The following is a 23,759-nucleotide window of genomic DNA, read 5'->3' on the forward strand; positions in this document are numbered from 1 at the left end:
CATTAAGATCTTTGGAGACCCTGCTCCGTATCCCATCAACATCTGAATAGCAGTGGGTTGTGATATGATGCGAGGCAGGGCCTTTTCAATCATGGCATCAAAATGACGCCCTAGTGACACTTGGTTGGTTTATTCCTTGGTTGGAGTGTAGATATCAAACAAAAATATTTCTTTTTCAGAGTACCCCTTTTCACCGTTTCAGCCAGCCAGCCAGCCATGCCCCCCTCCATGATACTCCATTCTGTTCCCCCTCACCCAGTTTTCCATGCCTCTCCAACATTCAGCATTCAGAGCATACTTAATGGGCTGTCTTTGGAATACCTCGCCCTGCTTTCAGCCCCCCCTTTTTGTTGTACTTTGCTAAACCTTGGGTTTCTCCAGAGGCTGCTGATGCCTCCCTGTTGTGCATGGATAGTGGTGTTTTGGCTACAGAAGAAATGACACTCACCTCTGAAGGTTGGAACTAGAGGGAATGATAATAATGTAACAGCCTGAAAAACCACACAGATGACATTTGTGGACATAGAAAACATTCCATTGAGCCCTTTAATATAAGAAGCTAGAGCTGCTGCATAGATATACATCATAACAACATCAACAAAACAAAGGGTAAAGTGGGTTGAGGGAACTGTCTTGCAAGATTTCTATTTGAGCACTCTCAGTCCATTACATCTGCAAGTATTGGTGGCTCATACCCCCTTTTCGGGTTAGCTAAGGAAGGCTGAGAAATTGATAAGCTGACAAAAGAGTTGAACAGGCAGTGGCGTCACTAGGGTTGATGTCACCCAGTGCGGTAACTCATGGTGTCACCCCCATGGACCTCCTCCCGTACCAGACCATACAGAATCCTTAGTAATGTTTTTTGTACTGTTACTCGTAAATCGTAATTCTCGTATATCACTGAATGTAATGGCAATAGTAGTGACATAAACAGCTAGCAAAATTAAAATTACACCTTTAAATTACAATATCATATGCACAGCCTAAATGTATTTACATTTATACATAGTTTCATGTGGTTAAAGTGAAAATTCGGTAAGAAAACAATAGAATTCGAAGTAAAAATGTTTAAGAACTACATCAAAATGATGTTCATTTTAACATTAAACTTTACTGTTACATGAGATACATTAATGGATTAGGTTTGCATAATCAATAACGGCCCAAATAATGTAGAAGTTGTAGACAAATGCATACGGAAATATACTCATAAATGAAATAATACAAAAAAAATAAACAGGAACAAATACACAAGCATTTCAGCACTTAGTGAACATCTCGACTAAATCAGAACTTTCCTTTCCTGGCCTTCAAAGCTGTGAACTTGTGAATCACTTCATCAAAATCAATGCCTTTCGCCAACTCACTTTCAATGGATAATATCGCAAGATCGGAAAGCCTTGACTGTCCCATGGTAGATCGCAAATAGTTCTTTATAAGTTTCAGCTTTGAAAAGCTCCTCTCACATGAAACCACAGACACACAAACCGTCAGAAATAATTTTAGGCTTAGTGAAAGGGTTGGGAGAGATTCTACGAAGTTCCATTCAGCTATGAATGTCAAAACGTCTAATATTGCCCAATCTTTGGCTTCTTCCAGATCAATCTCTGCTGCTTTCAGGTGCCTTCTCAGCCTTGGTATTTCTATTAAACGTGCACTCTCGGATACCTCATCATAGAAAGTGGTCAATTTTGGAATGGACACCTTTAACACTTCTTCAGTGGCAGATATGAGACTCTTCGCTTGAACAGTCTCAAACATGGCTGCTACTTCCTTGATGGCTCTTGATCTGATCTGGAGTTCAGAATGAAAGCGATCAATGCACTCAAGGATCACACTCTTATTTTCTTTTTGCAGAGTGAGTCCAACATCGCTTGCTTGCTCCTCTGCCATTCTCTTCTTGAACCTGTATCTTCTCTCTACTGCAATTCCACATTCGTCTGATTTTAAAAGCGCCTGTTCAATTGCATGCTCCACTAGGTGACTGCGCTCCTCGTGCAGAAAAAGTCTTAGCACCTCTAGTTTTGTCACCTCCTTGTTGAGAGTTAAGCCCTTAGTCTGCAGGTACTGCTGTGTAAGATTAACTTCCTGAAGTACATCACACCAGAAGTACAGGTAGCACAGAAAAGTGAAATCACAGACAGCAAGCAAAAGACCTTGTGCTGTACCTCTTGTGTCCAAATTTTCATGTGGATCACAAAGAGCTTCAATCACCGACACAAACTTATCAAACTTTTCTTTAACTGGCTTAACTGCAGCATGATGAGCACTCCAGAGTGTTGTTGATAGCCTTTTCACTGACACTCCAGTATGGTCAATTAACACATCCCATCGATGGGTGGAAGCAGCAAAGAAAGAAAACATTGTCTCAAGAGTTCCAAAAAATGTCACCCACGATGCATTTTCAGCAAAAGAGTGCTGACCGCACAAGTTAAGCAAATGGTCCACACATCCCTTAAAAATAGCTTTCTTGTTCTTTCCCTTAAGAATAGCTTGTACACCTCCATGGATTCCAGCCATAGTGGCAGCATTATCGTAACCTTGAGTGCAGCACATCATGTCCAGTCCATCACTTTCCAGATTTTTAAGAATGTCAGAACTGAAGTCAGCAGCTTTTTTCCCCTTTAAAGGGAAAAATCATAGAAATACTTCTTTCACTTCAACTTTCCTATTGTTGATTTTTACATATCTGATCACTTCAGACATCTGGTCAGTATGTGATATGTAAGGTGTGCTGTCGAACATGATCCCAAAGTACTTTGCAGACTTTATGTCCATGACAAGCATCTCCTTCACATGATTTGCCCAGGGCACTTATAAACTCATCCTGAGTTTTTGGTGCAAGATAAGAGACTGATACTTTAAGTTTACATGTGCTCCGCTTTAATCTCATTAGGTGCTCTTTCAGCACTGGATCATATTTTAAAGCATCTCAAGAAAGTTCCCTTTATTCAATGAAGATTCATCTTCCTTGTGGCCATGGAATGCCAGATTCTGCTTGGCAAGAAACAATGTGATATCAAGCAATCTGTGCAAGATGTCCCTCCACTTTTTCTTCTCCATTTCCATCAAAGCAATAGTTTCGGCGTCAATGGTTTTGTCCAGCCTAAGTCCTGCTGCCAGTGTTGCCCACTTTTCAAGGCAACGTAGGTGCTCTTCGGATGTCTCATGGCTATGTACTTTCGGGCTCAGTTTTCACCACATCTGAAACCCAGTCACAAATTTGGATGTCGTATCTGTAGCACTAACGGCAAACAGTCAGCAGCAAAAACAGTATAAATTCTTGCTGATGAGTGAGTAAACCATCCATGACCGCAGAATTTTCTCGCCATTTGGCATCATCTTGTAAAACCACTCTTTTGAAAGCAGGCGCACATCTCCCTTTGCTTTTGCATCTTGCCTTGCCACAACACTGAAAGGCCCATCTTTGTTCTGGAAAGAAGCACTTCCCCTTTTGATGATTTCAACCCAAAAATGATCTGGAACTGGTATCTCCCAGAAAGAAACATCACAAAAGATTTGCAAATCTTTCTCATTAACGTCACTCATCTCATTTACAGTATCATGGCTAGAGTCACTTTCAGCACTCTCTTCTGCTTCAAATTCTTCCATTTCCACTCCTTGTTCTTCTGCTTCAAATTCTGCCATTTCTACTCCTTGCTCTTCTGCAGAATGCATGCTAGCGTCAGAAGAATCAGCTTTTTCAATTGGAGACTGATGAGCAGTGTCTTTTGATGAACCCTGGCCATCATCCGGTCTTTTGACATATTGAAGCATGAATCCAGCTAGTGTCTTGAGTGATTTATTTCTTGCTTCTTTTGCTTTCCTTTGCTGGCATCCACTTGGCCTCGTTGATTTATGCACTCCATGTGGCATGATAGAATATCCCTGCACAATAAAAAGGGTTGTGGGAAAGACTCACAGGATTGTTGGAAAGACTCCACACACACACACACAGAGCTAGCTGTGGGATCATCACACAAACAACCTAGAATATTTTTTCCCTTTCACAAGGACATGCAAAAGATTGAACCCAGGACCTTCTGCATGCAAAGCACATGCTCAGCCTACCACTGAGATATAGGGTAGAAAAGCACTCACTGTTCTGCTGGTTCTAGTGCATCTCCACCACTTTCTTCTGCAAATAGGAACATAACAACATGAGAAGAGCCTGCTGGATCAGGCCAGTGGCCCATCTAGTCCAGCATCCTGTTCTCACAGTGGCCAACCAGGTGCCTGGGGGAAGCCCGCAAGCAGGACCCGAGTGCAAGAACACTCTCCCCTCCTGAGGCTTCCGGCAACTGGTTTTCAGAAGCATGCTGCCTCTGACTAGGGTGGCAGAGCACAGCCATCATGGCTAGTAGCCATTGATAGCCCTGTCCTCCATGAATTTGCAACACACAATGCTACTCCCACCCCTTTTTACTGTAAAACCTGGTGGGAGCAGCTTTATCAGTTATTTTTAATAAAACTCAGCTTCAATGAGATTTCACAACTGATTGGCTGATCAACCCTTTTCCCCTCCAAGTGTGACCAATGGAAACAGTTTGCTCTGGCAACTAGTGTGTTCATGGCCTTCAGCTGCTGTCAGCCAAACCTACCTGACTGCTAAAGTCATCATCTAAGGTAGGGGTGGGGAAGACCAACAGCAATTTTTAAGAGGTCCATGCAGAAAAAAAGGTGGGAAACTACTGGTATAGGGGTGTAGTTTCTGTATGTACCCCTCTCTGTCCAGGCAATCAAGAGGCATTAGAGTTCACAGACGTGTCCCAGCCAGGATGCTCAAGGTGTGAAGTAGGGCCAGTAAAAAGAGTGGCCTGGGGATAATTCTGAGGGCCAGTTAGAGAGGCTTGGAGGGCCACATTTGGTCCGTGGGTGTGAGCTATCCTCTCCCCCCATTCTAATGAGCAGCCACAAGTGAAACAGGGCAGGGGCTTCCCAAGTCTGCGCAGTTTTATTTTGGCTTCAGAGGATCTCCAAATCAAGGATTACAGGGACAGAAGAGGCAATGTCATTTCCACACAGAATTGAACTGAAACCTTTTTTTGAGAAATTAAGCACTGGGGATCATATTGCACCAAGTCTAACAGCAATGGTAAATTTCTAAAAAAAAAAAAAAAGTGCCAAAGCTCACGGGTGCTTGCTAGCTCTGTATCCCTAAACCAAGGGATGTAGTCATCCATTGGACTGGGGGGTTAGACCCATTAATTTTTGGAAGCAGGGTCCCTGCAGGGTCCCTATGTCTCCAGCACCCTACAAGCCAATCAGCCTGAAAGGAGTGTATTAATACTGAGAAGAGTCTCCTAACATGCTTCCTTGTCCTTTCCTGCTGATTGGAGCCAAGCAGAGTGAAATGAGATGAGTCAGTCACTGAGAAGACTCTTCTCAGTAGCCAACACTCCCCCCTTTCATGCTTACTGGCACCTAGGGACGTATGTTGTTGTGGGAGAAGGTATTAACAAGGATCTCATTCTCAACCCAGCAGCAAAAAGGGTGTGGGTGTGGCTGGGAGTGTCATGAAGGGATCCTGCACTTCTGAGTTTTCCACTACACTTTAAAAAATGTATGCTGATTTTTGGACTTCCGGGAAGGGTGACTTAGCCTGTGCCTGCTTTTGAGACGGGCTCCTGCCTCAAAAGAAGCTTATTCAGATATATCAGTCAGATTTTTTCTTTTTTTTTGACTGATTAAACTTCTCCCGGGTAGGGAGAAACGAAGAGATTAACCTCAAAGCCTATTTTTGTTGGGACGACCAGATCTCATTAATTTATGGGACGAGGTCCAGCCGACGAAGGTGGGACGGATTTTTAACAACAAGCTCTATCTGGAAAAGCGAACGTTCATCTTATCTTCTAAGAGAGAACGCACTAACAGGCAAGCACCCTTCTTTCTATATTTTTCTTTTACTTGACTTAAATTGTTGCTGTTTAAAAGAGATTTGCCAGATTGATCGGTTTTTGACATCTCACTGGGGAGCCATAACTTCTCTCTGCTACTCACTAATTAATAGCTTATCTCTGTTTTTGTTGCAAAAAGCTGTCCTGGATTTGCATTCTAAAGATATACACAGAAGAGGGATTTCTATTCCAGATTTTTATTTTGAAGAATATTATATTGTCTGAGACTACTCTCTTTTTGGTCTATTTTATTTTGACGAATCTGTTTTCTGACGACCGCCATTAATTGTTTCGATCCTGGGAACTGCATTTTGTTTACTTAAGCATGGAGAGATAAGGCTGTCTGCTCTGTTTATACTGTGATGTCACCAAGTTTGGAGTATTAACCCAATTGTTGCTGAAATAAGAAGTGGTTTTCCTATATTTTTTTTTTAAAATGGCAATTAAGAAAGTGGCTGAGAAGCTGGAAATAACTATGTTTCAGAAAATAATGGATGAGATTGAGATAACGAAACAAAACCTGCGACAGGGTTGTAAGGAGCTGAAAATTGAATTGAGTAAAATGAAGCAGGAGATTAAAGATATAGGGGTCCCTGTGAGAGAGGTGACCCTGGAAGGGGTCCCTGTGAGAGAGGAGACCCCGGAGATTGGAACAAACGTGGAACAGGAAAAAGATTTGGAGTCTATGGACTTTAGAAACAAAATTTATTGTTTGGAGACACAGGAGATTAAAGACATAGGGGTCCTTGTGAGAGAGGATACCCTGGAGACTGGAACAGGGGTCCCTGTGAGAGAGGAGACCCTGGAGACTGGAACAGGGGTCCCTGTGAGAGAGGAGATCCCGGAGATTGGAACAAACGTGGAACAGGAACAAGATTTGGAGTCTATGGACTTTAGAAATAAAATCTATTGTTTGGAACTCAATGTTATCTCTGAAGAAATTAATGAAGATTCTAGAGATAAAGTTATCAATGGCATGGATAATCTTCTGGACTGGAATGATGTGATGGAGCCCAATATAGAGAAAATCTATGGAATTAACTGCAGCCATGTGACAATGGAAAAACTTTCAAGAGATGACCCAGTGTATTTTGAAAAAAAGAACAGAGATATGATTTTACAGCAGTATTTCAGCAACCTATTCAGAATGGATGGCAAGAAAATATTTGGGATAGAGGTAATTCCCATCAGACTCTTACTATATGACTATGGCTTTGACAGCAAGATTATTATGGAATACTGATAATGGAAGATTGGATACTGAAATTATTGGACTTAACAAGACTACTGAAGATGGAAGATGGAAAATGGAACTAATAGGGATAATAGAACAATGGCTACTGAAATTACTGAACCTAACAGATTCTGATGTGATGGATTAATTGAAATGTTTATTTTGACTATGGTTATGACAATAAGATTATCATAATTAGTAATGAGATGGATTAATCGATATGCTTATCTGGAAAAAAAAATTGATAGATATATTTCTTAAAGAATTGAAACCTCTCTTTGACTTTTTGTGGAAAGAATAAAGTAATGTTTATGAGATTTGATGATTAAGTAAGATAACTACTGGAGGAAAGTGATTTTATAATATGACTTAAGAGACAGGATTGTTATATATTATAGACTTATAACTGATTTGATCTTTGACAAATGGGAAGTCAATATTTTACTCTTTATTTTTTATTTTTGTTTTTTTTTTTTTTCTTTTTTTCTTTTTGTTTAACTATTTTTGATTTTGTTTTTTGTCTTTGAATGTTTTATGATTTTGTCTTGTATGTTTTATGAAAATCTGAATAAAAATTATTGAAAAAAAAAAATAAAATAAAAAATGTATGCTGATTTTTGAGGCGGTAAAGAAAACACACTCTGTACATGTTTAGAAAGCCTCCCTATCAATACACATACATCCCAGAACCGAGCCCCACCTTGAAAGCAGGTTAAAGAGGTTGAACTCTCCTGGATAAACCAAAACCATAGCCGACAGCCAGATCAAGCCACTTCCTAGCCAAATAAGGGTTCATGGGAACCAATCTGCACAAGTGATTTCTCTGTAAACTAAAACGAATGGTGGGCTCAGGAGGGGGATGGGCGACAATCGAGCCACTTAGCACATTAGCAAAAATTCCTCAGGACAAGGCACTTTCGTGGGGGAAGGCGCAGTTCATTTCACCCGTGCAAGCTGCGTGTAGATTGCCATGTCGTGGGAAGCGGCCTTCTGGCAACCTAGGTAGGAGTAGGAGAGGGAAACGACCGGCCAGCTCTGGAACTTGCCTTTCCCTTCCCCGTGGCCGGCAAGACAGTCACTCCTGGTGGTGGTGGTGCAGCAGCCTCTAGCCTAGCCTGCCTGGTAACCGGCTGCAACGCCGCTCAAGGCCCCGCCCCATGGGAGATCCAGCCCGGTGCCCTTCCCTGCTCTTCCCCATGCCTTCCATGTGCTAGCGCGGGCAGGGCAGCTCTCCGCCTGCCCTGCTTCCCGGTGCCTAGGGGTGGCTCTGGGTGTCACCCCCTCTGATGGGTGTCACCCGGTGCGGTCCGCACCCCCCTAGTGATGCCACTGTGAACAGGCCTGACAGTGTTTGCTGACAAAGGGAGTGATAGAAAAGTATTCACAAACAAGTATAATGCGATCAAGAGAAGTGATGTTTGGATAGCTGGAATCTGCAAGAATTCAGCATAAAGCTTGAACCCTTTTTCTTATTTGGAATTCTGCTGAGTGCACCTATGAAAAATGAGAAGCCATGATCTCCCCCCCCCCTTTAAACAAAACAGCTACAGCATATTATTATTATTATGGTCTGTAGAAGGTAGAATGGCCTTGATTCAGGAACCTGCTTTGCCCCAAAGTTAACATTTATGTAATTATTTCTGGATCCTCCATTCCCTGTCAGTGTGGATATGTTTTTTTAAAAAGGTAGATAGAAAACATAAATGAGAAACAAATAAAAATATAACCTCCAACTGATTCACACTAGGGTAAGAACTGATGCATATGTTCCCCTAAAGGACACATGGTCAGTCCTTCACGCAGGGCTTCTCCATTTCAGACTGCCTGTGGGAGAAGTCAAATGTACGAAAGCTACCACCTTCACTTAGGAATCTAAGAAATTTAATAAACTGAACTTCCGCAGAAAGGGGGGTTATCATCGTATATGTGCCAAGCCAGCATGTCAGTAGGAAGGCTAGCATCATTCTTTCGAAACTGTGTCATTCCTGAATGTCTGTCCTCACTGTTACATTGCCTTTTGAAATATTTGACACTGAACTTCGGCAAATCTCTAGGGAGAGGGCTCTTGTAATAGCAGGACAACCACTCGCTATGTTGTCATTAGTATTTCTAGAGTACTTAAAATGTACAAAGGGATTTACAATTTAAGGATAGGTGAATCAGTTTATTTCTGGCCTAATATTGGGTGATATCCACTTTTAATTATACTCAAAGATTTCAGTAGGTTCACTCTGATTTGGTTTGATATCAACCTATGTGTTCACTCAAAATTCAATCACTTTCTGTTTGTGCATTAATCTGTGAATTTTCTTTTTAAAAAGTGTGGAGAAAAATCACATTTAAGTGTATGTTTTAAAACACCTTTCCAATCTGCATGAGTCCAGGGAGGATGGATCAGGTTGGTTTATATAGGAATTTGCAAATATTAAATTCCACAAACACCCCTAATTAACAATAGATAGAAATTCAAAACAGTTCCTCCCTCCATGCCTACAATCTACAAACTCAAAAATGGCCTTGCTATTTAAATATGCTGTATAGACAGTTTTATTTAAGTGGGTTCACATGCAGTAGTGTAGTGTCAGATTCAGAAGTGCAGGATCCCTTCAAGATAGTCATGCCATACCACGACCACCTTTTTGCTGCTGGGCCGAGAATGAGATCCTTTTTAATGACTTCTCCCTCAGCAACAGAAGTCCCCAGGAGCCAATAAGCATGAAAGGGGAATGTGTTAGCTACTGAGAAGAACTTTCTCAGTGGCTGATTCACCTCCTTTCACTCTGATTGTCTCCAGTCAGCAAGAAAGGACAAGGAAGTATGTTAGAAGACTCTTCTCAGTGGCCAACACACTCTCCTTTCATGCTGATTGCCTTGTATGATGCTGGAGACAGGGACTTTGCTGGGACTCTGCCCCCTAAAAAAAGTACAGGATCTAAGGCCCCTGAGACCCCAGATGACAAAACCCCTGTTTGCATGTTCCTTATTAGAATACTGTCTGAACTGAGACAGACTTTAAAAGTCTACAGGGCTGAAGTTTTCTTTGCATCTCCATCTCCACAAAAATACCCTTTTGAATTGGCTCTAGAAGAGATAATAGATCTTGAACCACCATAATAATGTGCTCCTGACAGCTCAACTCTGTGACCTTCTGTGTTGTGTGATATCTCTAGCCTTCATTCTCCTGAACGGATCACATTGCATAATACAATCTTGACGTTATGAACACACCCAGGTCCCGATAGAATCTAAAGCTGTTTTGTTTTGTATTGCACTTCATGTATCACACCATCAAACCATTTAACAATGCACTCTGCTTCGTACTGGATGCTAGTCCAACTCAATTTACCTGTGATACCATTTAAAATGGTCCTTAATCAATGGAATTGTATAAAGTTTTATTCATGTCATATCGGTGGGTAGCATTTAATTCAGTGTAGAATGACCCACGGTACCTAGGATTTACATTAGCAGTGTTCAATTGATAATAAATCAAGGAAACTCTTGCGCTTTATGATCTTAACATCTAAGAAGCTAACCTCTCTCTCAAACCGATTTGCTCTATTCTGAACATTGTAAAACTTTTGCATTAACCTTCTGTTATATCTGTCCTCTCACGGAGCTATTTTGTTAATTTCTTTCATCACTCTGAACTTTTTGTTGGGCATTTGCAACTGAGGAGCACTGAATTGCTGATTAGTCAGCTCAGGCTCCTTACAGTCGTACCTGGACCTGTATATTTATTTTGTGCCTCAGAGTCAAACCAGACACCTTCCTTTCAGCCAAAAGGCAGAGAATGACAATGTGTTATGCGGAAGGTTTCCTACCATAAGAAAATATGTGCATAATCTTTTTTCACTGAAAAAAATACTAACAACCCAACCCTAAGTAAGTCTTTTCTCCCTGCACTCATTAATTCCTTCCAAGGAAATGCTTCCCTCCCAACATCCATTAACTCCATAGATAGAACAGAAAAGTTAATGATCCTTGGAGGCAAGTTACCCTCCAGCTACGTTTAAAATGTGAAGAGAATCTTTTCTTTCAAGAATGTCACATATTGTCTTGCCAGGTGCAGACTCTGCTTTCAAAATAGCGCCTCCACCAAAAAATCAAGCAGGGCTTTGAGCGACAAAACTTTAGTAGAACATTCACATATCTGAGCAAGGGCGTAGCAAGCAACTGCAAGAGCCCAGTAGGCAATAGTGTGATGGGACTGAGTTGCCCTCCTGACACCTGTTTCACTACAGCTTACCTGGGTGGAGCTGGGTCAAGGCTGTGTGGATGCACTGGTGGAGCCAATCCTACACTCCTGCTGGTGCATCTGCACAGTTCTGATCTCACCACCTCTGCCCTGCCCTGCTGTGTCCCAGACTCACCTAGCAACAGCTGCAACACTGGGGCACTGAAGAAGACCTGCCCTGGGAGTGAGTATCTGAGTATCTGGGTGTTGCCTGCTCACTCTTCTGAGTTGCTCTCTCTTGAGACAGCTGAGGTCTTGGGTAAGTGCTGCAAGGACTGGGACCACCTGCCTGGCCCTGGCTCCAGACAGAGGCTGTAGTTAATCTTGCAGCCTCTTGCATCACCTCCTGGGTGGGTCAGGGGGCATAAAAGCCTGGCTGCTCTTGGGGAACACTTTAGGGAGTCCCGAGGGTGAGGGTGCTACCCCTTTCTATTTTTTAAAAAATCCAATATAGAGGAGATTGGTAGCGGGGAGTGTGTATCACTCATGTGTAGCTTTTACACAGGGTGAGAGCCTGTGCAGTGAACTGAACAATAGGAAAAAGTTGCCAGATGCCTTTGGAGTGAGGAGGATTCTGGCTGCTATTCCTTCTAGTCAGGGGAGTCACGTAGACAATAGTGAATAGAACTGCTGTAGCAGACTGAACATGTGCCAAGGATACTGATATCGCAGGAATGCATAGAGGAGGGTGGCTAGTATGGGGGCAGAGCATCTCAGTAGCATAGAATAATTGGATGAGAACATTGCTATGGCTATGACGAATGTAGGGGTATATATATATACCCAACCGCCATTTTAGTTGAGTTATGTACTTTTAGGGTTGCCATATTGCCCAGTTAGCTGGGTTTTACCCAGATTCTATGCATGCCACCCAGTGCCCGGCTAACCCATTAGGTGTTCTGGATTCTCAGCTTTAATTTAAAAAAAAAATTAAGTTTCTAGGTGGTCCGGTTCTCGAGATATACATAAAAACGTCAGCTGCCCCCCGACTGTTAAATCTTTCTTTAAACAGTACAGTACTATAGCACTTCGTAGCTTTAACTCCGCCTGTTCAGGATTGCAGCCAATCAGGGATTGTGTTTCAGTTTCATTGACCTTAGGCAGTGTCTAGAAAACAAAATGGTGGTTTCACCCCCTGTTTATCTGAAAATCTCATAAATTGGGTAAGTATATACATTTCAGTTTTTTTTCCTCTTGTGTGCAGGAGTCAGATCTTGGACACTGTTTTGAAAACCTTCCCAATACTTGCTTTTTGTAAAAGCAATGCTAATCCCATATACCCAGAGTAAATCCCATTGAATACAATGGGACTTACTTTTGAGTAGACATGGTTATGAATGTGCTGAAAATCAATGGGACTTTGGAGTGAATGTAAAAAAGAATTGTGTTTGTGCCCTCCAGTCCTATTTTAAAGCAAGTAGGCAGGGCTTACTTAGGTATTACAGTTTTTATTCTGTAGGAAACTAATACTGATTTTTAAAAAACTAATACATATATATATATAGTTTATTTGCGGTCATTGACCCATACAGATAAAATGGATTAAAATACAAGGGTTAGAATACAAAAAAGAAATAAAATGAAAATATTAAGAGATACAGAAGGTACCACTGGAAAATTAAATTATTTACATGAAGGCAAGCTAATAAAATAGTTATTCATAAGTGGCATAAAAGAAACTGGAATTTGCATAACTTTGTATTGATACCATCACTTTAAAAGGTTTGCACGTTTAATCTGAGCTGCATACACGAATTTAGCTACCTCTCTCGTGTATTGCTCATTCAAACCGGACAAGAGACAAGTTATAAGTAGCTCAGAAGCTTTACTGGAATACTTTGCTATAATTGGAGAGGTGTATTTGTGGCGGTCCTGGGTATATAATGGACAAGCCAACAGGACGTGAGAGAGAGTTTCCGGGACCCCCTCATTACACAAACATAGGCGTTGGTCAAAAGGGATCCTCTTATATCTACCTTCCATTATTGAAGAGGATAAACAGTTAAATCTGGCTTTTATGAACGCATGGGAATATTTGGGAATTGTCTGGAAGTCAAGATAACAGGCATATTTATGGGCATCAAAAGATAGAGAGTGATATAAGGGTGAGCAAGTTTTAAAAGCTGCTGCCATGTCACATTGTCGGTCTATATCCTTTAGTCTGGAGCAGATGGTATTTCTGGCAGTAGTTACATCTAGGGAAGCTAGATATTGTAAAGAGAGGCCTAAGAAAGAGAGTTTATCGTGAAAAGAGCTCATCCAGCTGGATATAAACGTATCTTCCCAGATTCCTGCTAAATAACCCGGGGTTTGATTATATGCAAGTTTGCACCAATAATTAAAGGCTAATATCCAGGTCTTGCATTCAATTGATGTTAAGCAAACTTCCAATCTCAACGCAGCGCTTGGGACACAGTTTGGCAGGCCCAGAATTTGGTGCAGAAAGGTCGAGAGAACTGATTCTAAAAGGGGTTTATAGGCAACAATCCAGAGGGGGACGCCATACAGTAATTGGGGTATGATTTTTGAATTAAAGACTTGTATGGCCGCGGGGATAAATTGTCCCCCTTTAGTATAAAATTATCGAATGATGTTTTTTGTGGTGGTCCGGGCTGACATTAGTGCCCCTTGGATATGAGTGTTCCAGGAAAGATTTGACTGAAACAGAATGCCTAGATATTTGTAGGAGGATACCTGGGCGATCGATTGACCATTTATTGACCAGTTGGGGACCTTAGAGGATTTGGAAAAAGCTACTATTTTAGTTTTGTTGTAATTGATATCTAGTTGATTTGCTGCACAATAGGCCATAAAGGTACTGAGCAAGCGTTTTAGGCCAATTCTGGAGAAGGATAGTAAAGCCGCATCATTGGCATAAAGGAGAATTGGACAACTGTGCTCATTGATCTTGGGAGAATGGAAGGAAGGGGAGAGACAACTAGCTCTCATGTCATTGAGAAAAAGGTTAAAGAGTAGGGGCGCCAAAACACAGCCTTGCCTTACTCCTTTTAGAGTAGGAATGGTGTTAGACAACCCCCCATCTATTTCGCATTGGACTCTTAGGGAGGTGTTTTGGTGAAGTTTGTAAATAAGAAAGAGCAGTCTTTTCTCAATTGATGTATTCGCCAGTTTATTCCATAATATTTCTCTGGATATCGAGTCAAAGGCCGCTCTTAAATCCACAAACGCTGTGAATAAGCCACTTCCCACATGATTCCTGTATTTCTCCGCCAAATGGAATAATAAGGCACAGTGATCGATAACCGAATGACCCTTCCTGAACCCTGCCTGTTCACAGCCTAAGGTATTTTCTTCCTCTATCCATGACTCCAGTTTGTTTTTCAGATGGCTGGCATATAATTTTCCTATAACTGAAAGCAGACTGATTGGTCTGTAGTTGTTAGGGTCTTCTCTAGGGCCTTTCTTATATATTGGTATTATTACTGATTCACTCCAAGCCTCTGGGATAAGTCCTGAGTTGTTTATTAATGTAAATAAGTTGGCTAAAACCGGGACCCACCAATCTTGATGGTTTTTTAGTTGCTCTGGAGGTAGATTGTCTCCTCCCAGTGCCTTTGTCACTTTAAGCTGAGAAATTAGGGTTAGTATTTCTGAATGGGAAACAGGAGCCCATAATGGCACTGTATCCAGAGCAAAGTTAAATGGATTGTTTAATGGAGATGGGTGTGCGATTTGCTGTATAGCTAAATAGTGTTGTTCCCAAATATAGGGAGGGATATTACAGGGAGTATAAGTTGTAGGCCTTAAGTTTCCAGATACTAAGGACCAGAATTTTTTGTATCTTTTGATTTAGCTGCTTGTATTAGGGAATTCCAGCCTATTTGTTGGAATTGTCTCTCTTTTTTTGTTATTATAGATTTGTATTTGTTTTTGGCATTATAATATTTGGTGGGAAGGTTTGTAGAATTACAGTATCTGTATTGTAGATATAATTGTTTTACTTGTGTTTTTGCTAATTTACATTCTTGATCAAACCAATGAGGAAAATGAGTACTCAAGCTCGATTTTTTAAAGTGAGAGGTGGAAATGATAGAATTTAGAGCTTCAGAGAATGTATTATATGTAGCTAAGGCCTTTATATTGTTCAGAGTATTGCTTAGCAGGGCTTGGGATGCCAGTGCTGGGGGGGAAGCAAGATACTCTACTATCCTGGAAGCTACCTGGGGGGACCATTTATTTCTTTTGTAGAATTGTTTGGCGGAGTTGGAAGACATGTTGTGTTTTGCTTCTAATCTTATTTTTTCATTTATTCGAATTGCAAAAGTTAACGGAAGGTGGTCACTGTCTTGTCTAGTGTCTATTGAAAAGTTAGTTACAGCCTTGAGCAATCTGAAGGGAATTATTATGTAGTCTATCACACTACTTCCTCTGTTGGAAATAAATGTGAATTCATTAGATGAATCCCAGATATTTAAGCCATTTAATATAACCAGACCGCGATTCCCTACCACACGAGTTAAGCAAATGCCAGAATAATTTACCTTGTTATCTTTGGAGGACCATTCCATATGGTTGACAAACCGTTCATTGTCCTCCCCCCCACACAGCTTAGATGAAAATAGAATGTTGTTATTGGGGCCAATTCTGGCATTGAGATCGCCCATAATAATTGGTAGAGCCTTCGGATAGGTGGCCTCCCATTTTAATATGTAGGTATCTAGTTCTTCCCAGATTTGATCTGTTGCTGCCTTTGTTTTAGATGGAGGGATATAAACATTGAACAATAACAGGGATAAAGAGTTCATTGTAAGTAGTACCGCTACGGCAATATTACTACAAGGAGTTAAATGGACCAGTTGAACCGTCAGTGAGGTGGAAATTAGGATTATTAGGCCTCCCTTTGCTCTGCCTTTAACTTCCACAGGTGACTGTTGTGCTGGGAGATGTATGGGAAAGTATCCATCCAGAGTTATTGCTGAGGTGATCCATGTCTCCTGGAGGCAGATAACGTCAAATTTATGTAAGTAACTGGTAAAATCAGAGTTATTGACTTTATTTTTTTTTTTTACAATAATTTTTTATTCAGATTTTCATAAAACATACAAAACAAAACCATAAAACATTCAAAGACAAAAAACAAAATCAAAAATAGTTAGACAAAAAAAAAATAAAAAGTAAAATATTGACTTCCCATTTGTCACAGATCAAATCAGTTATAGGTCTACAATGTATAACAATCCTGTCTCTTAAATCATATTATAAAATCACTTTCCTCCAGTAGTTATCTTACTTAATCATCAAATCTCATAAACATTACTTTATTCTTTCCACAAAAAGTCAAAGAGAGGTTTCAATTCTTTAAGAAATATATCTATCAATTTTTCTCCAGAAAAGCATGTCGATTAATCCATCTCATTAATAATTATAATAATCTTATTGTCATAACCATAGTCAAAATAAACATTTCGATTAATTCATCTCATCAGAATCTGTTAGGTTCAATAATTTCAATAGCCATTATTCTATTATCCCTATTAGTTCCATCTTCCATCTTCCATCTTCAATAGTCTTGTTAAGTCCAGTAATTTCAGTGTCCAATCTTCCATTATCAGTATTTCGTAATAATCTTGCTGTCATAACCATAGAAATATTAACTTCCCATTTGTCACAGATCACATCAGTTATAGGTCTACAATGTATAACAATCCTGTCTCTTAAATCATATTATAAAATCACTTTCCTCCAGTAGTTATCTTACTTAATCATCAAATCTCATAAACATTACTTTATTCTTTCCACAAAAAGTCAAAGAGAGGTTTCAATTCTTTAAGAAATATATCTATCAATTTTTCTCCAGATAAGCATGTCGATTAATCCATCTCATTAATAATTATAATAATCTTATTGTCATAACCATAGTCAAAATAAACATTTCGATTAATCCATCTCATCAGAATCTGTTAGGTTCAATAATTTCAATAGCCATTATTCTATTATCCCTATTAGTTCCATCTTCCATCTTCCATCTTCAATAGTCTTGTTAACTCCAGTAATTTCAGTGTCCAATCTTCCATTATCAGTATTCCGTAATAATCTTGCTGTCATAACCATAGTCATATAGTAAGAGTCTAATGGGAATTTCCTCTATCCCAAATATTTTCTTGCCATCCATTCTGAATAGGTTGCTGGAATACTGCAGTAAAATCATATCTCTGTTCTTTTTTACAAAATGTACTGGCTCATCTCTTGAAAGTTTTTCCCTTGTCACATGGCTGCAATTAATTCCATAGGTTTTCTCTATATTAGGCTCCATCACATCATTCCAGTCCAGAAGATTGTCCATGCCATTGATAACTTTATCTCTAATATCTTCATTAATTTCTTCAGAGATAACATTGAATTCCAAACAGTAGATTTTATTTCTAAAATCCATAAATTCCAAATCTTTTTCCTGTTCCACGTTTGTTCCAGGCTCCAGGGTCTCCTCTCTCACAGGGACCCCTATTTCTTTAAACTCCTGGATCATTTTGCACAATTCAATTTTCAGCTCCTTACAACCCTGTCGCAGGGTTCGTTTCGTTATCTCAATCTCATCCATTATTTTCTGAAACCTAGTTACTTTCAGATTCTCAGCCACTTTCTTGATTGCCATTTTAAAAGAAAAATATAAGAGAACCACTTCTTATTTCAGCAACAATTGGGTTAATACTCCAAACTTGATGACATCACAGTATAAACAGAGCAGCCAGCCTTATCTCACTATGCTTAGGAAAACAAAATGTAGTTCCCAGGATCGAAACAATTAATGGCGTCGTCAGGAAACAGATTCGTCAAAATAAAATAAACCAAAAAGAGAGTAGTCTCAGACAATATAATATTCTTCAGAATAGAAATCAGGAATAGAAATCTCTCTTCTGTGTATATCTTTAGAATGCAAATCCAGGACAGCTTTTTGCAACAAAAACAGAGATAAGCTGTTAATTAGTGCATAGCAGAGAAGAGTTATAGCTCACCGGAAAGATGTCCAAAGCCGATCAATCTGGCAAATCTCCTTTTACTGCAACAGTTTAAGTCAAGTAAAAAAATATAGAAAGAAGGGTGCTTGCCTGTTAGTCCGTTCTCTCTCTAAAGAAAAGATGAACGTGTCGCTTTATCAGATAGAGCTTGTTGAAAATCCGTCCTTATTTGTCGGCTGGACCTCGTCTCATAAATCAATGAAATCTAGTCCTCCCAACAAAAATAGGCTTTGAGGTTAATCTCTTCGTTTCTCCCTGCCCGGGAGAAGTTTCATCAGTCAAAAAAAAAAAGTTTTGACTGATTTATATCTGAATAAGCTTCTTTTGCGGCGGGAGCCCGTCCCAAAAGCAGGCACAGGCTAAGTCACCCTTCCCGGAAGTCAGAGTTATTGACTTTAGAAGACCAACCCGCTATGTTCCATGAAATGAATTTTAGAGGTAATTCCACCCCGGTCCCTTTTCTGGTTGTAGATGTAAGAGGAGGAATGGGAAGTGATGGAAGATTATTTGAGGAAGATAATGTATATGAAAAAGGTCAATGCAACTCTTCTATTCGATTCAAAGATCCAGAGTGGTCTACAAATATTGCTCCCGACGCGTTAACTGAAGTTGGAATAATATTATTCATGTCCTGTGTTTTAGTTGGCATGTGGACCTCCGGAATATGCGAGAACTGCCTCTGGGTTCCCGTGGTATTCCGTTCTTCTTGAAACTCCAAAAGTCGGTGTATTAATTGATATAGCTTGTCAATAATTAACGAACGTTCAGTGGTCGGTAATTGAGAGTATATTTCCTTGAGTTGTAGTTCTTCCGGAATCAATTCGCACAGGAAAGTTGTTGGAAATTGAGGCGTGGAGGGTAGGGCCGAGAGGTTCCGGCCCATTAGAATGCTTTGTTGTGCGTGGGGTCCCAGGGTATCGGTAGTGATAGAGGAATCAGTCTCGAGGAGAGAGTCTTGAGGACAGTAAGTGTTAAGGAGTATTAGCGAAGTAGGAGAGATAGAGTTTATATAATATCTCTGTATACTTAATCCTCTTTCCTCAAACTTCTCTCTTAATGAATATATCTGATTGACATCCGATATAGAGTGAAAGGTGGTTATCATTCGAAGGTAATCTGGATGCAAGGATACATTAAGCAAACACCTTATATAATTTGTATTATGTAAGGGTTGAAGGAGTTGGGAAAAACATTTATCCAAAAATGAAATGCTAGGATATAATGTCTTGCGGCCGGGGTACTTTTGCTTATATGACACTGCTAGTTTATTCTTTTGCAATACTAGGTTCCATGGGTGAGTTTGTGTGTTAATAGAAAAAGCTCTTGGATATGCTCTTGAGAACTGTTGTTTCGACCCAGAGAGGGTGTCAATATTATCAGAGTTATTTAGTAGTTCCGTGCTGATGTTTTTGCTCCCTTGGGCGGGCAGATTTGCAGTCCTGTTTAAATGTCGCTTGTTTTTAGGGTTCGAAGAATTTGAATCTAAAAGTTTAAATAGCGGCTTAAAATTCATTTTTTTTGGAGGAAGAGGATTTAGGGTTTTTGATGTTTTTAGATTTCTTAGTCTTTTTATTATGATTTAAAGTTCCATCAATAGTACGCGGTTTCTTGAGGGCCTTGATGTCTTTTTCCATTGTGTCTTTCAAATCCAGCTCCATTTGAGTTGGGGTGTTGGCGGAAATTGTTGGGGGGCTTTGTCCATTTGGATCCTGGAGAAGATGAGGGCCAAGAGATTTCACCAGGGTCGTAAGTAGATTGTTTGTTTCAGCAAGGAATCCTTTAATAAGTCTCAGTTCTTCAGATATAAGGGATTGCCATCCTGTGGTGGGGTTCATGGAAACCGGAGGGGGAGTAGATGTATGTTTATCTGTTTCCAAGCTCAAATCCGATAGAAGTGGTAAATCGCTTTGGGAGTCATGTAGTGAATCAATTGTAATCATCTCTGATGTTGGATTCTCCAGCCAGTCTGCAGAGGCGCAGTTAAACCCAGCGTCTTGGAGTTCCTCTGCCAAGGATTTGGCAGCCATTTTTGCAGCGTAAGTTTGCACAGAAAAGGGTTTTTCTATCGTCCATTCATGTGATACTGTAAAAGCAGGGCGAGTCTCTTTATCGTTGTTAGAGACTGCTGGAATGTGAGATAGATCTTTTCCACTCAGAAAGTAGTCCGTAATTCTTGTTTGGGCAGAACTCTTCATTTTATCTCCCTCCAATACACTCCACCGCTTGCTGGTATTTCCTTAACGGGCGGATGGCTAGCCGGGACTTATCAGCCTTCCGTGACAGGAGAAGATAGACTAAAATTTGTTTAGTAAATACACTGATGTTACAGAAGCTGCGAAGAGGGTAAAAGCTAAAAACGGTTTCTGTCAGTAGTATTAATTAAAGGATTTAGATAGAAAAAAAGCGGAGGAGCTGAAACGAACGTCTCTTACCGGAAGAGGTAAACCCGGAAGTCATCTAAAACTAATACTGATTTTTCTGCAATGACCAACTGGTTTGACAATAAACTATTATATGGGCTGTATGTATTTATACATCTGCAGTGTGTGCGTGTGCGTGTATGGAGTCTTTCATACACATGAGGTAGGGTTGGAAACCAAGGCAGCTCACAACAAGAAATAAAGCCATTTAAAATCCAATAACCATAAAAACAAGTATAAACAGTTGCAAAACAGCATAAAGTGGCATGATTCGGAATTTTGGGTTGTGTGAATGAAGTTGCTTATCACTTGAAGTTGCATTTCTGTCCCTGTTTGAGTAAGCCCCACTGAATATGCTGGGACTTGCTTCTGAATAAATAAACCTAGGATTGCACTATAAATATCTTTACAGTTTGTGTAAATAATCAATATATTTGATAGTCATGCTTTTATATAAATATTTCTTCATTTATCATATTTTTGGTTTTTGGTTAGGAATCCTGACTGGTTGTGAGATGTTTAGTTTTCTGCCTTACTCATAGGAATCTTGTTGTGGTTGGTATGGTATTACATTTAGGAAAGTGTTACTGCCTTCTGTGTTGTTTTTTTCCTATTTGCATTTCACTTATCTTTAACCTCACTCCGTTACAGCCATAGAAGCAACAGCAGCATATGCAAGATAATTAACTCCCATTAGTGATAAGAACAAGAATTTATAATTATTATTTCAATTAAAACAAGAGGCTTATCAATACTTTGAAGAGGACCAGATATTTATTTTCTTTCTGAGCCCAGGACTGGGTCTTTCATGATGCCCGGTGGGGGGGGGAGCAGGAGAGTAGTCGATAAGACAGACATCCTGGCATTGGTAATCTAATTAGCAAGGTATGTGTGGGGTTGTTGCACACTTCCAGGCCCAGTTTCATTTTGAGTATGGAGGTGGAACCTGTGCAGATGTGGTTGATCAAAGGGAGAAGAAAGTTTGAGTTAAGCAAAGCTCTGCTTTTATAAAACCTAAGAAACATACAGATACTTTGAATGTCTGAGTGCCTGCACCAGTGGAATACTGGAGGAACTTGTAAAGCTTGCTGCAACAGTATTTACAACTGAGCATGTGGTGTGAAAGACTCCTTTTCCTAACATTTTGGCTTCTTGTTTTTCTCCACCCACCACATCTTTGAAATGTATCATATATGGTTAACCGTACTGCTGCCCTGACTTACTTTATGTTTGTTGCTATTTTGTGTTTTTATTATGTTTTTCTCACATCTTTCCCCAGTTTTTGGTGGTAATTCCTAGGCACAAAAACAAAACAACTGGAGAATCCAAATATTAATATGCAAATATTTGCATAATATGCAAATAATATACAAATAATTTGCATAATATGCAAATACTTTACATAATATGCAAATTAACCTGCCCGGATTTGTGGAACTGGAATATGGCAACCCTATGTACTTTGCTTTGGCTTTGTTATTGAGTCTCCTCCAAAAAGAATCTAGTCATAAATTCCATGACAAGAGTTAGCATCTGCAACTGGCAGAAGGCTGGCCCTCCCTGGGTATGAGATGGGGGAGGGAGTAGATGTGCCCTGTGTGAAAATTACTGAGGGGGTCTGACTGTTCCCAATTCTCTCAGAGGCCTACTGGGATAACTCATTCAGGTAGGTTTTGTTGGTGGGTTCTTGTTTATTTTATTTATTTATTTATTAAACTTGTATACCGCCCCATAGCCGAAGCTCTCTGGGCAGTTTACAATAACTAAAAACAAATACAATTTAAAATACATCTTTTAAAAACAATTTAAAACACAATTAAAAAAATTAAACTGTGCACAGTATTCCAAATGTAGCCACACCATAGAAATATTTCATAGTATGTTTCTATAAGAGTCTTCCTCAACCTGGCACCCTCAAGATGTTACTGGACCACAACACCCATCATCCCTGTGCATCAGTCATACTGGTTGGGGCTGATGGGAGTTATAGTGCAACAACATCTGGAGGACACCAGGTTGGGAGAGGCTGTTCTATGGCCTCTTTGAGTTCTGACATGCACAGACTACTTCCCCCAATTTCCCTAAATTCAATCCATTAAATTTTGGGGCATCCAGAATAACATATATGGCTGCATTAATAGTTGGCTTCATTTTCCTCAGCAACACCATAAAGACTGCAATACAAAGATTTTTTAAAAAATTATGCTATGGGATAAACCTGCAGCCTGACTCCATGTGCTCCAAACGCATGGATTTGTGACTGGGTAAAAGTGTGTCTGAAATGTCATAAGCATCTTATTAGTGGATAAAAAAATCAGAACTAAAGGTGGAAATGGAGGTGTTAGTGTGGAGATGATGGTAAATGCTGGGAGCATTGAAAATGTGTGACTTTACAAGTCTCATTTAATTGTTCGCCATTTTGGTTGTGGATAGAGAAGTTGGTCTGAACCAAGAGTTAAAGGTCTGTCTGTTTTGTATGTCTGAACAGCAGCGGCAAATGCTTTTAATATTACATAAAGAATTTTATACACTAGAAGATAATTGATGTCCATTGCTTCCTTGCACTTTCAGAGAAAGTCTAGAGTGAAATATTTTTGGAGAATGACAGCCTAAAATGGTTACTATACATCTCTATTAAAAACTATCATCCCATTTTTATAGCTGAATTGAAGTCTGGAAGTCACTAAGCATTTTGCAGAAATGAAAGCATCCAAATCTAAGCTGCCTCCACTACCTGTTGTTTGAATTCCCACTCCTTGCTGAGAATGGAGATGTCCCTTTCTTGATTGGCACATCAGAAAAAGAATTTGTATGGACATCAAGTCTTTCTCTCCAGGTGAAGCTCTTTTTTAAAAAAAATCAATCAAAATGATCTGTGTATAAAAAATAAATTGAGTGTGACATTTAAAAAAAGGCAGTTTCTTTCTTTAATAGATATTTTTGGTCTTGCCTTAGCAACTTTCAAACTGGGGGAAAAATGGAAAAGTATTGACC

The sequence above is a fragment of the Rhineura floridana genome, chromosome 2 (assembly GCF_030035675.1).
Source record: "Rhineura floridana isolate rRhiFlo1 chromosome 2, rRhiFlo1.hap2, whole genome shotgun sequence".
NCBI classification, from domain to species: Eukaryota; Metazoa; Chordata; class Lepidosauria; order Squamata; family Rhineuridae; genus Rhineura; species Rhineura floridana.